Genomic DNA, 11,125 nt, shown 5'->3' with positions numbered 1-11,125 from the left:
TATCTAAGCATTACAGAGCTAACAATGAACTCCTGTAGTTCTAGCATTGTATCAGGAGAAGCACATCACTGGCTCTGTTCTGAGAAACACATCCCTGAGTGCACGAAGGGGACAGCAGATAAGAATATTTACTACAGAAATGAGGGCAGGGGTGAAATTGCCACCCGAGACAGAGCAGAATCCACTAGAGCAGTGGTTCTCAACCTTCTGGCCCTTTAAATACAGTTCCTCATGTTGTGACCCAACCATAACATTATTTTCATTGCTACGTCATAACTGTAATGTTGCTACTGATATGAATCGTAATGTAAATATTTGATATGCAGGATGGTCTTAGGCGACCCCTGTGAAAGGGTCGTTCGACCGCCAGAGGTGTCGCGACCCACAGGTTGAGAACCGCTGCACTAGAGAGATGGGCACAGATTCTGATGCCCGGGGAGCACCCATAGTTTCTGGGAACTTAGGCTGAATCCTGTGTGGAGACTCGGAATGGAAACTTCCCACAGCTGTTGCTTGGAAGGATGGTATGTTTTGGACTTGACTCTTAGAATAACCCCGTGACATTTGTTTAACCTGCCTGTTCTTAAGAGGTCGGGACTTTTGTAAGAGCACATGCGAGCCATTGTTAGAGGAGATGGCTTCAGATAGACTCTAGTGCTGGCACCTTGTCCATTTTTTGACTCCTGACCAGCAATGCCCCACACATCTACCTCTGGGACATGTCCTGCTTCCAAGTCAGGGCCTCCTGCTCACATTGGGCCCTGTGTTCTTTCAGGGCCCTGCTGGTGAGCTCACAGCTGCCTCCTGCTCTTGGTTCAGGGTCTCTGCCTGGCCTTGATAGTGCACCCCACACTCTGAGCTGTGGACATAAAGGAACCCTGAACCTCAGGGCTTTCATTGAGGAACTTTTACAGAGAATGAGATTGTTACTTTGAACTTATTTTAAAAAAATTAGCAGGACCTTCTTCCCACCCCTCACAAACATACTCTAGTGCCCAACCACAGTCCTTCACACAACCCTCGTGGTGGAGCTGAACTGTAAAAGGTGGGAAGGAATGAGTGGAACCCCACCCACTGAGCTTTCCAGCACAGGGGCCTGAGGACATGGCCACCTGGTAGGTTACCTTTTTATTGACTCATGGGTGCTTCATTTTGTCAAAATACATCAATGGTATACTTTTATGATATGTGTATAGACTTAGGGTACATACATGCGTTTGAGATACATGTATTGTTCTATACTGTAGATTATACTTCCATAAAAGATTGAAAAATTTCATTGATTAAAAGAGAAAGCAAAGAAAGAGATCATAAGTATGCACTGTGTAGCTGAAAAAATTATAATCTGAGTTTTCAGTATTGTTTCATTTCACACTCTACTTAGAGACATTAGAATCATAAAGTTGAACCTAATCAATTAGTGTCTGAAAACATTATTTAAAAAATCATGCCACGTTTCTCTCAATTCTGTACCTATTCTAATGAACTAAAATGAACTCTAGAGACCCCCCCCCCTTTAGAATAGTTGTTGAAGGGATTGTTTAAGAATTCACCATTTCCAATCACCACTTGTCTGCTTTCACCATTTCTCCTGAATGAACATGAGAAGTGGAGTTTTATAGATGGAGGCAAGAGACTCAAAGGAAGATTGCAGAGACCACAGATCCAAACCCACAAGGGGAAGGAGTAGGTGCACGGTTGAAACAGACATGCACAAACTCTCACAAGACTGCTGCAGGCTCCTGGATGTTCTTGGTGTCACAGATCCCAGGGAGCAGAACATACCTGGTGCTTACTTAGTGCTGCCAGAGAGTGAGGATGTGTTATAGAGTGATTAACAACCTTCTTCCCTGTCCTCTTTAGAAACCACTTGTAACTGGGACACCTAGATCCTGCTCTGTGAGGTGATACTCATTGTCATTTTAATTTGCATCTCTTTGATGATCATCTCGTGGGTGCCACAGCTGAATTTTGAGGGTGCACACATGCCAAAAGAACTTGCTTATTTTCTGCTAGTATTGCCAAGTTATAGGAAACATGGATTCTGTGCCTATTAAAAGAAAATAAAATCTTTACTGTTCTAAGACTTTTATGTGACATAAAAATGTCATTCCACTGTCTTCTGTTTCCATTGTCTGTCCTGAGAAATCAGCTATGTGTCTTACTGTTGCCCCTTTGAAGTTTATATGTCTTTTAATTTTTTTTCTGGCTACTCTAAAGTCTCTTCTCTTTGTTGTTGGTTTTCTGTAGTTTACCCTGGTGTTCCCTAGATATGGTTTTCTGTGTATTTCACCAGCTTGGGGTTCACTGAACTTCTTGAATTCATGGGTATCATCAGTTTTGAGAAACTGTCTTCAAATATGACATCCATCACAAGAGAAATGCTTTAGAATTGCACCCAACTTTTCCAACAAGACAGCAGCAGGATAAGGCTGCTACAAATAGACTGGTAGAGCCAGAAGAAGAAGTTTTCATAGCCATCTGCCAGCACTGCTTTCTCCAAAATTATTAACCTCCTTTCTTTTTCTCTTTTCTATTCATCTCTTGAATACACAAATTCTGCTAGAATACATCTTCCAGTGCAAAGCTTTCCAAAGTGAAAATCAAATGCCAGCATTCTACTAAAGGCGAGGCTTCCTACACAGGACCCGCCCATCCTGCCCTGCCAGCTTCCAAGAGAGAACAGACACAGGAGTTCTCACATCAGCAGCTACATTCTTGGCTTTTGTTACACTTGCTTTAAAGATTTTGAAGCTAACCTTAAGCTCATCTCCATGTTACACAACTTTGAGAGCTAGAGTGAGTCCAAAATTACTTGTTTATTATCTCTAGAATGTTCTTTCCATTCTAAAGTCCCTCCTAGTGTGACAGTGACCATTCTCGCTGTCCAGGTCAACACTTAAAAATATTCATAGACAAGCAGTGATCTCTGGTTCCAGTCAGGGAGCATGCCCATGACTTAGTGCTACTCAACACTTGACAAAAGCTAAGTGGAGAATGAGGATGTGGTTCAGCTTTTCTCCTAGTCACTGAATCTTGGAAGTGGCATCCATTCCTTTTGCTGTATTTTATTCATTAGAATCAAGTCACTAAGTCCAGTCTATACCCACGGGCAGAGGATCCCCCAGGGCATGGGTAGCAGGATGTACGGGACAGTGGAGCCATCATGGCGCTGCCCAGCACACCTCCTAATACACAAAGCGAGTTGGCTCTGCTGAAAATCCTGTGGTAACTGCAATTCCTGAGGTGGCTGGGAGGGGCATGCAGCTACGGTGCCACGGCTCACCCTCTAGCCTTAGCTGGAGAAACTCCATTTCCATTTGTGCCTTTCTAGAAAGAAGAAAATAGGTTCCTCTTACTTTCATCTTTTCTTTGTCCCAGACGAACTTATCCATAAAGTGTGAAACGGGAAACTCACCAGAGTAAAGTACAATCCAGGACTTGCTCCCTGATTAGTTTACATTTGGCTATAGCTGCACTGAAATGGATAGAATCAACGAGAATGGTTAGCACTCATGACTGCAGGTCAAGTGCTGCTCAGAGAACTTATTTGATTAACTTATTTATCTTTAAAACACTCTGTGCACTTGTTGCTCTCAGGTCACCGAGGCTGCACAGGGAGGAGGGCTGGGAGCCTCACTGGGGGCCTGTGTGTGGCCTCGCCCCCTGTGCGCAGGCAGGTAACTGCTGGAACCGGCACCGCCTTCTGCCTCACAGCGCCCTGCACAGCACCTCCTGAAACAGCTTTTGTCGACGACTTCAGGCAATACATAGCACTGCAAGAGAAAGGGCGGAAGCAGCAGTAACAAGTTGAAATATTTTTAACGTGTTTTGGTATTTCATGAATTTGATGATATGAGGAGATTTTGTGTTGTTTATTTTACTTTGTCCCCTAAGTAGTCCTTTTGGAACAGGGACATTAAAAAAAAGCAAGCTCCTTTGGACACAATATTCTGGTGTAGGAGGATTTTTCCAGAAAGTTTTCAAACTCATTTTTTTCCTTCTGAAAAATATAAACAAGAAGAGCTGCTGGGAAGGGACCTCCGTTGGAAAGTTCTGCCATCCATGGTCTGTCTGTACAGGGGGACCGACTTTCTCTTATCTTGTTCTTTTTCATTCATCTTAGCAGCTGCCATTATATTTTTGGGATCCAGTCAGGTAATTTCCAGCCGAAGGAGTGAGAGTGAGACGGGCTGCTGTGGGTTCAGAAACCCCCTTCCATCGGGGCCAGCCGGGGGGCCCACAGTGTCTTCTGAGGGTTCCCAGGAAAGCGGTCACTCTTGGGTAGAAAGTTGGAGAAATGCATGTGCCCATGGCTAACTCCAAATTTCTACAACCCAGTAGCCTTGACTCCTTTCCCAGCCCAGATTCGAAACCAATAACCGTTCAGATGACTTCAGTGTGGTCTGGAAGGAAATGCATGCTTCCTTGTCGAGTATTCGCCTGAACGTTTTCCAGAAAAGAATGTCTCAGAAAGATCTAGGTCTTCGATAACAGCACCGCGGGGGCTCAATTATTCCAAAACCCGGCTTTGCCCTTTGGGTTGGGAGCACCAGGATTTTCTGGCATTTGCACAGTCTGAGCTTTCAGACAAATGTTTCTCCTACACAGTATTACATTTTTACGTATCCCACCGCACCCCACCCAATCCAAATGTTGTAATGTCTGCTTTATTAATGGTGAGTGGTTTCTGCTAATTATCCCTTCTATTACAGCCCCAACCGTAACTTGGAGGAAACCAAACCAAACTTGTCCCTCTCTAACTAGCATGAGAGCACACAGCCTCGTCAGAACCCAAGCGGCCCCTTTACCGGTGAGGTCCAGCTCTCTGCCCTCCTTCCTGAGGCAGGGGGCGTATTGTCCACGGAACACTTTCTTCAAGGGGCTTAAGGAAGCTCATTGTATCAGGGACCAGACAGGCACCTGACCTGGGGCGCCTCAGGCCAGGCAGCCCGGCCTTCCTGCGATGCCTCACTTGCCTGAGTCGCATCTTTCTGTTCTGATGGCAGCACCCCAGGGGGCTCGAGGGCCAGCCTGTCTGAAGCACTATCCCCCTCCTACCCACCTTGGCCTTTTCCCCCTCTCCCACCTCTTAGTGGTGCTCTATGTGAAAAGGAATCTGCTAAAATCTTTTTTAAAAAGTAGGTTCTCACTGTGCTTTGAAAAGTGACCTTGTGAATCATGAGAAGAAAAATAACAGAGAGAGACACCTCTAAGAAGGGTCCTGATGGCTCACTGGGCGCAAATAAAAAAAAGCAGAGCTTAGCACCCATTTCTGCACCGGGGCCTCTCACACAAACTGCACTCTGTGGAGAAGCTCAGCGCCGGACCGCCTGGCTGCCTCTGCCCCAGGAAACTGCCCTCTGCACTCTTTCTGCCTTCGGAGCCAGCCCTTACAAAGGTTTCCTGGAATCCCATTTCAACCAATAGGACTGAAGCTTTCCCATCCTATCGGAACAGTTTTGACCAATCAGAGTGGCTCAATTCTGATCAAGCGGACAGTGTCTTTGGACCAATTACATTGTGAGGATTCACACCCTCATTTACATGAGACAGACCAATCAGGGTCCAGGGACCAGGACTTCTGTTCCTGTAAGCCAGCGCCCTTCTGGCTGGGGAAGCATTTTCCAACAGAGACTGCGTCCTGTGCGTTCCTGTCTCTGATGGCCACACGGTCCAGCTGTTCCACAGCAGTGCTGCTCTTAGTCAGGCCGTGCTATCATTGAGCTGCTTTCACCGAATAAACTCATCACACCCCAAACTGGAGATCCCTGTTGGCATTGAATTGGTGCTAAGGACCTTCCGCTGACACCCTTAATGTCTGCACGTCCCAGTTTACAAAGCGGAGTAATCCCCACCCAAACTAGTGAAGTCAAGGTCAACCCCTCCTTGAGGAATAAGGAGAACTGTCCAGAGATGTGTCCCTTGGGTGTGGCAAAGGCATCGATGGCACACAAGCCATCCCACTGCACTGCAAGCCGTGCTCAGGGGGCAGAACTCACTGGCCCGGGGTGGGCCACCGCTGCTGAGGCCTTGCTGCTCCTGTGTCTGTGGGTCTCGCTCCAGCGCTGCCTCTGCCCTCACTCCTGCCTGCGCCCTCCCCACCGCGGCCAGGCCCAGGGCCCCGCACTCAGGCCTCTGGCCATCCCACGAGGGAGGGGGAGGCGTGGCAGCTCTGGGACCTATTCTTGTGCCAGAGGTGAAGGGCCAGAGAGAAGGAATGGGGCACTGGGGGCAGAGCCAGGACACAGAACTAGCTATATAAATGCCAACTTATGTAAGAAAGTTTGTAGCGTGAGAAAGAAGTCGCAGCAGATTACATATTTTTGAAAGTTGACCAATGCCATATATGTCACAATATCTTAAAAGAGCATATTTTTAATAAGTTGACACTGTGAGCTGTTTCAGGAGTTTTACTGCATGGCTAGCAACTCGCATGTTTCCTCTGGAGCTGCCTGCTTCCCCCTCCCGTTAGCGGGCAGATGCGCTGGGATTGCGGGGAGATGCGCTGGGACCGAGGGGAGATGCGCTGGGACTCCGCAGGCAGCTCTTTGCGGAACTGCTCCTGTGTTTTGCCCAACAAAGCAGTTGTAAGTTCCATTGCCCGTGGTTTTCACCAAAATGGGAGGAAATGCATGTTACATCTGTAATAAAAGGTACTGCATGTTAAACACTGTCCTGATGAGGAAACCCGTCTCTTTTGATGAGGCATCAGTGGGAGCTGCGTGTAGGTCAGAAGCGCAGCAGCCGGAGTTTGCAGAGGCGGCCGCTCCGTTCTGCTCTGGCCTTTCACACCCCTTTCTTCCCGCTGCTCCCTCACAGCTCTGCAGAGAGCAACCCACCTCTTGTCAAGGCGCCAGGGCCGGGCACAGCGTGGTCCTCCCAGCACCGAATGCTCAGCAGTAAGCTAGCCACACGGAGGTGACTGAAACCACAACAACATTGTCCCCGAGGCTCCAATTAAGCAGCTCCCAAGTCACTTCCCATCGGCTGGACCCCTGACCACAGCTACCGGACGCCCTCCCACCCAGGGGCAGCCGGAGCCTGGGAGAGCTGTCAGAACTGGTTGCCATGACAATGACCTTCCTTCCAAATCTTAGGGAAGCATGACCTTGTGAACACATTGCTTGTGCAAGAGGGGGGTGGACATGTCAATGTCCTGGCTCCACAACCTTGCCCAGGGGGACATGGTGGCCTGAGGGACACGCTGGACAGTGTCATTGGTGGGGTCGGTGTCTCCCCACCATGTTGAAGCCCTAACCTGCAGCACCTCGGAATGGGACTGTGTCCCCAAAGAGCCTTTGAACGCTAATTAGGGTTAAGTGAGGTCCTTATGAGAAGAGATTAGGCCACACACACCGACCAAGGGAAGCCCACGTGAGGACATGGGGAGAAGATGGCCACCGGCAAGCCCAGGAGAGAGGCCTGGGAGAGACCAGCCCCACCGCACCGTGGCCTGGGAGAGACCAGCCCCACCGCACCGTGATTAGACGTCCACCCTCCAGGACTGTGAGACGGATGCCTGTGGTTTAAGCCATGAGGCTGTGGTGGTTGTGACGGCAGCAGAGCTAACAGCCAGTGGGCAACCTGGGTGTGACCGCAGAGCTGCAGGTTGAGGGGGTAGTGATGGTGGAGTGTGGTGCCTCAGAAGTGTGCACTGAGTGGCTACTGTCCACACCGTTCCAGTGCCAGCCACGGAGCAGATGCAAGACCGAAAAACCACTGCCTCCCGCTTCAACGTATGGTGTAGCGGGAGGACATAGAGACACGCAGAGCAATAGCACCATTTCAAGTAAAATGTGTTTGCAATACATTGACATCCCTAGAGGGCGGGGCTGGAGAGCACCTGGCCGCGAAGGCTCTGTACGCTGGTGCCAGGACACCTCTTCAGGCCTGAGGGCTGGAGGAAGGCGAGGACCCACATCCCTGAGCGACTGTCCATGGGTCCTTTCCACCTGGCCTTGTCACCGGCATCTGCAGGACAAGGAGCTGTGGAGCCGTTTTTCACGCTGGGCATGGAGATACGTGAAGCGTTTGTTAAACTAGGTTCGGACACAGCGAAACTGGTAGTTTTCTGAGACCTGGCACAGTGAGGATAGCAATTTTGCTGTAGCCTCAGGTTCATATAAAACTGCTCATTTTTCCTCTTTCATGATCAGAAACACAGTTTTAGTGCCAAAAGCCATTCAAATGCTAACCTCGGGGATGTGGTAAGCGACGTGGATTATGGTTTCATGGGACTTCAGGGGTCTTTTTCAAGAATAATGATTTCTTTTAGGAAAAAAATGACAAATTGAGTTTACCACAAGTGCTTTTTGTTCTTTTATTAGGTACTTTCCATAGTCTTCACATTTTATTTACTAAACATGGCTGCTTTTTATTATCAGAGTAAAACTAAGTTTAAATGAAAAGGGTGTTAGATTGGATAAATAGGAGACATGGCTGTTTGGCCATTCGTTACTTTCAAAATTCTATCTGGGGGGTTTGAATTTTTATATAATGCAATAAAGCAACATACTCGTGCTTTTGTACGCTTTTCCATAATGTAATAGAGAGTAATGAAAGTAAAACAAACAAAACAAAACAACTAGACTCTTAACTAGTAGGAAACTACTAGTTATAAATTCTGTCTGAACAAAGCAGCCTTTTGTTTGAGTTTAGACAATTTAAAAGAGCAACACAGTTTTCTTTGTTGTTGTTCTTTTAGGAAAAGGGTGGATAGAAACACGGGCCCTGCAGATCCTCCTTCAGAGGCCGGCACAGTGGCCCGGGTGGCGCTGTTGGCCCGGCTGAGGGCTTTGCTGGTCCAGGAGCCGCAGGTTTGATTTGTTTTCAGACCTGCCCCGTGGAGACAAGAAGGCCCTCTCCGCTCGGTGTCCCAAAGTTGCATGTGTCTTAGGAAGGAAGCAGAGCCGCTTCGGGCGGGTTCTGCAGACTGATCGAATCTTTGCAATTTAATTTTTCTTCAAAGCTGTTGCAAGCCTTAACTGTCATGTTTTATACATGCTTTCCATTCAATGGGGAAACCGCGCCGGGAAAAAGTCACTCCTGAATTCAGGTCTGGCCTTTTCAGGGATCGAGACCTTAAAGCGACAGCCGCAGGTTGCATTACTTTCAGGTCAGCTGAGCGGGTGTGGCTGACTCCCCCGGGACCCCCAGGGAGTTAGGGGTCGCTTCACAAAGCGACGGCAGTGTATACACTGCCAGCACAGGTCCCCGAGATTGCCAGCGGCCCAGGGCCACCAGCTGTGTCCCTGCTTGCTTGCATCCCTCTGGATATTCTTTATACTGCACTGTGCTGACTGGTAATAGAAATTGTACAGAAACATATTCTAACAAATCAAGTAGAAGTTGCCCATGTTTCCATGTCACAGAAGAATGCAGTGAAGGGAGGAAATCGAGGCTCAGACCTAAGGTTTGGAAGAGCCTGCTGAGCCTGCGCAGCCGTAAAGGACTCCAGCGTGGTGCTCGCATTCCAGCGCCGCCCAGCCCCCGCACATCTGGTCTCCATCAGGCCGCAGAGCTACATAAATACACGTATGGTTTATAGGGTGAGGAGGCCCTATCGACACAGCCCAGACTTGGTTCTGTCGGCTCTGCAGAGGGGCCCCGGAGGCTGCCTGACAGCCCAGGCCGCGCCCCCCTGAGGGATGGGGCTCTCTGTTCCCATCGAGCAGCGGGGCAGGAATCTATCTGTCTGCTAGGTGTCCGTCTGTCCCAGCTGCCTGCAATCAGGTCGAACAACCGATGCCCAGCTTTTCAGTAGAAGCGATCTCACTCACACGTGGAATCTAAGTAACAAAATAAACCGATGAATGGAGTGGATCCAGAGACATGGAAGCAGGGAACAGAGTGTGGAATCTCTGAGGGGAGGAGGGGGAGGGTGTGTAGGTGGGAAGTAATCAACCAAGGACCTTGTATGCATATATGTATGACCCATGAACACAGACAATGGGGTGGTGAGGGCCTGGGTGGGGGCAGGGGGCAGGGGTGTTCTGGAGGAGGTCAATGGGGGAAAAAGGGGAATATCTGTAATACTTTCAACAATAAAGAATCATATATATCCTAGAGGCCCGGTGCACAAAAATCTGTGGCACTGGGGGGGGGGGGGGGGGTCCTTCAGCCCGACCTGTGCCCTCTTGCAGTCTGGGACCCCTCAGGGGATGACCACCTGCTGGCTTGTGGCTGAGCAGAGCTCCCCCTGTGGGAGTGCACTGACCACCAGGGGGCAGCTTCTGCATTGAGTGTCTGGCCCCTGGTGGTCAGTGTGTGTCATAGTGACCAGTCATTCCCAGTCTTTCTGCTGTTAGGGTCAATTTGTATATTACCCTTTTATTATATAGGATAGAGGCCTGGTGCATGGGTGGGGGCCAGCAGGTTTGCCCTGAAGGGTGTCCCAGATCAGGGTGGGAGTCCCACTGGGGTGCCTGGCCAGCCTGGGTGAGGGGCTGATGGCTGTTTGCAGGCTGGTCACACCTCCTTCAGGGTGGGGGTCCCCACTGGGATGCCTGGCCAGTCTGGGTGAGGGGCTGAGAGCCATTTTCAGGCTGGCCAAGCCCCCCTGGCGAAGGAAGCTCCCAGCCTCTCCCTTTTTCTTTCTTTTTTTTTTTTATTCTGGGATTTATTTACCTTCTATAATTGAAACTTTGTAGACTGGAGTGGAGCTCAGAGCCGGCCAGGGTGGGCAGGAGGGAAGCTTGGCTTCCTCCATTGCCAGGGGAAACCCAAGGCTCCAGCTCCATGGCCACGGCCAGCTGAAAGCAGGTATCTGGGGTTTATTTACCTTCTATAATTGAAACTTTGTTGCTTTGAGTGGAGTTCAGAGCCGGCCGGCAGGCGGGAAGCTTGGCTTCCTCCATCATTGGGGCAACCAAGCCTCCTGGTTGCTCCAGCTCCATGGCTGCCGACCGCCATCTTGGTTGGGTTAATTTGCATATAGTCGCTCTGATTGGCTGGTGGGCATGGCTTAGGGCATAGAGAAGGTACAGTCAATTTGCATGTTTGTCTTTTATTAGTGTGTGTGTATTATATCTATATCTATATCTATATATCTATATCTATAGTTATAGATATAGATATAGATATATAGATAGATAAATAAATAAAGAAGTGATGCCGGTGGTGT

This window comes from Myotis lucifugus, unplaced genomic scaffold (assembly GCF_000147115.1).
Source record: "Myotis lucifugus unplaced genomic scaffold, Myoluc2.0 scaffold_474, whole genome shotgun sequence".
NCBI classification, from domain to species: Eukaryota; Metazoa; Chordata; class Mammalia; order Chiroptera; family Vespertilionidae; genus Myotis; species Myotis lucifugus.
Note: the sequence above shows the minus strand (reverse complement) of the source record.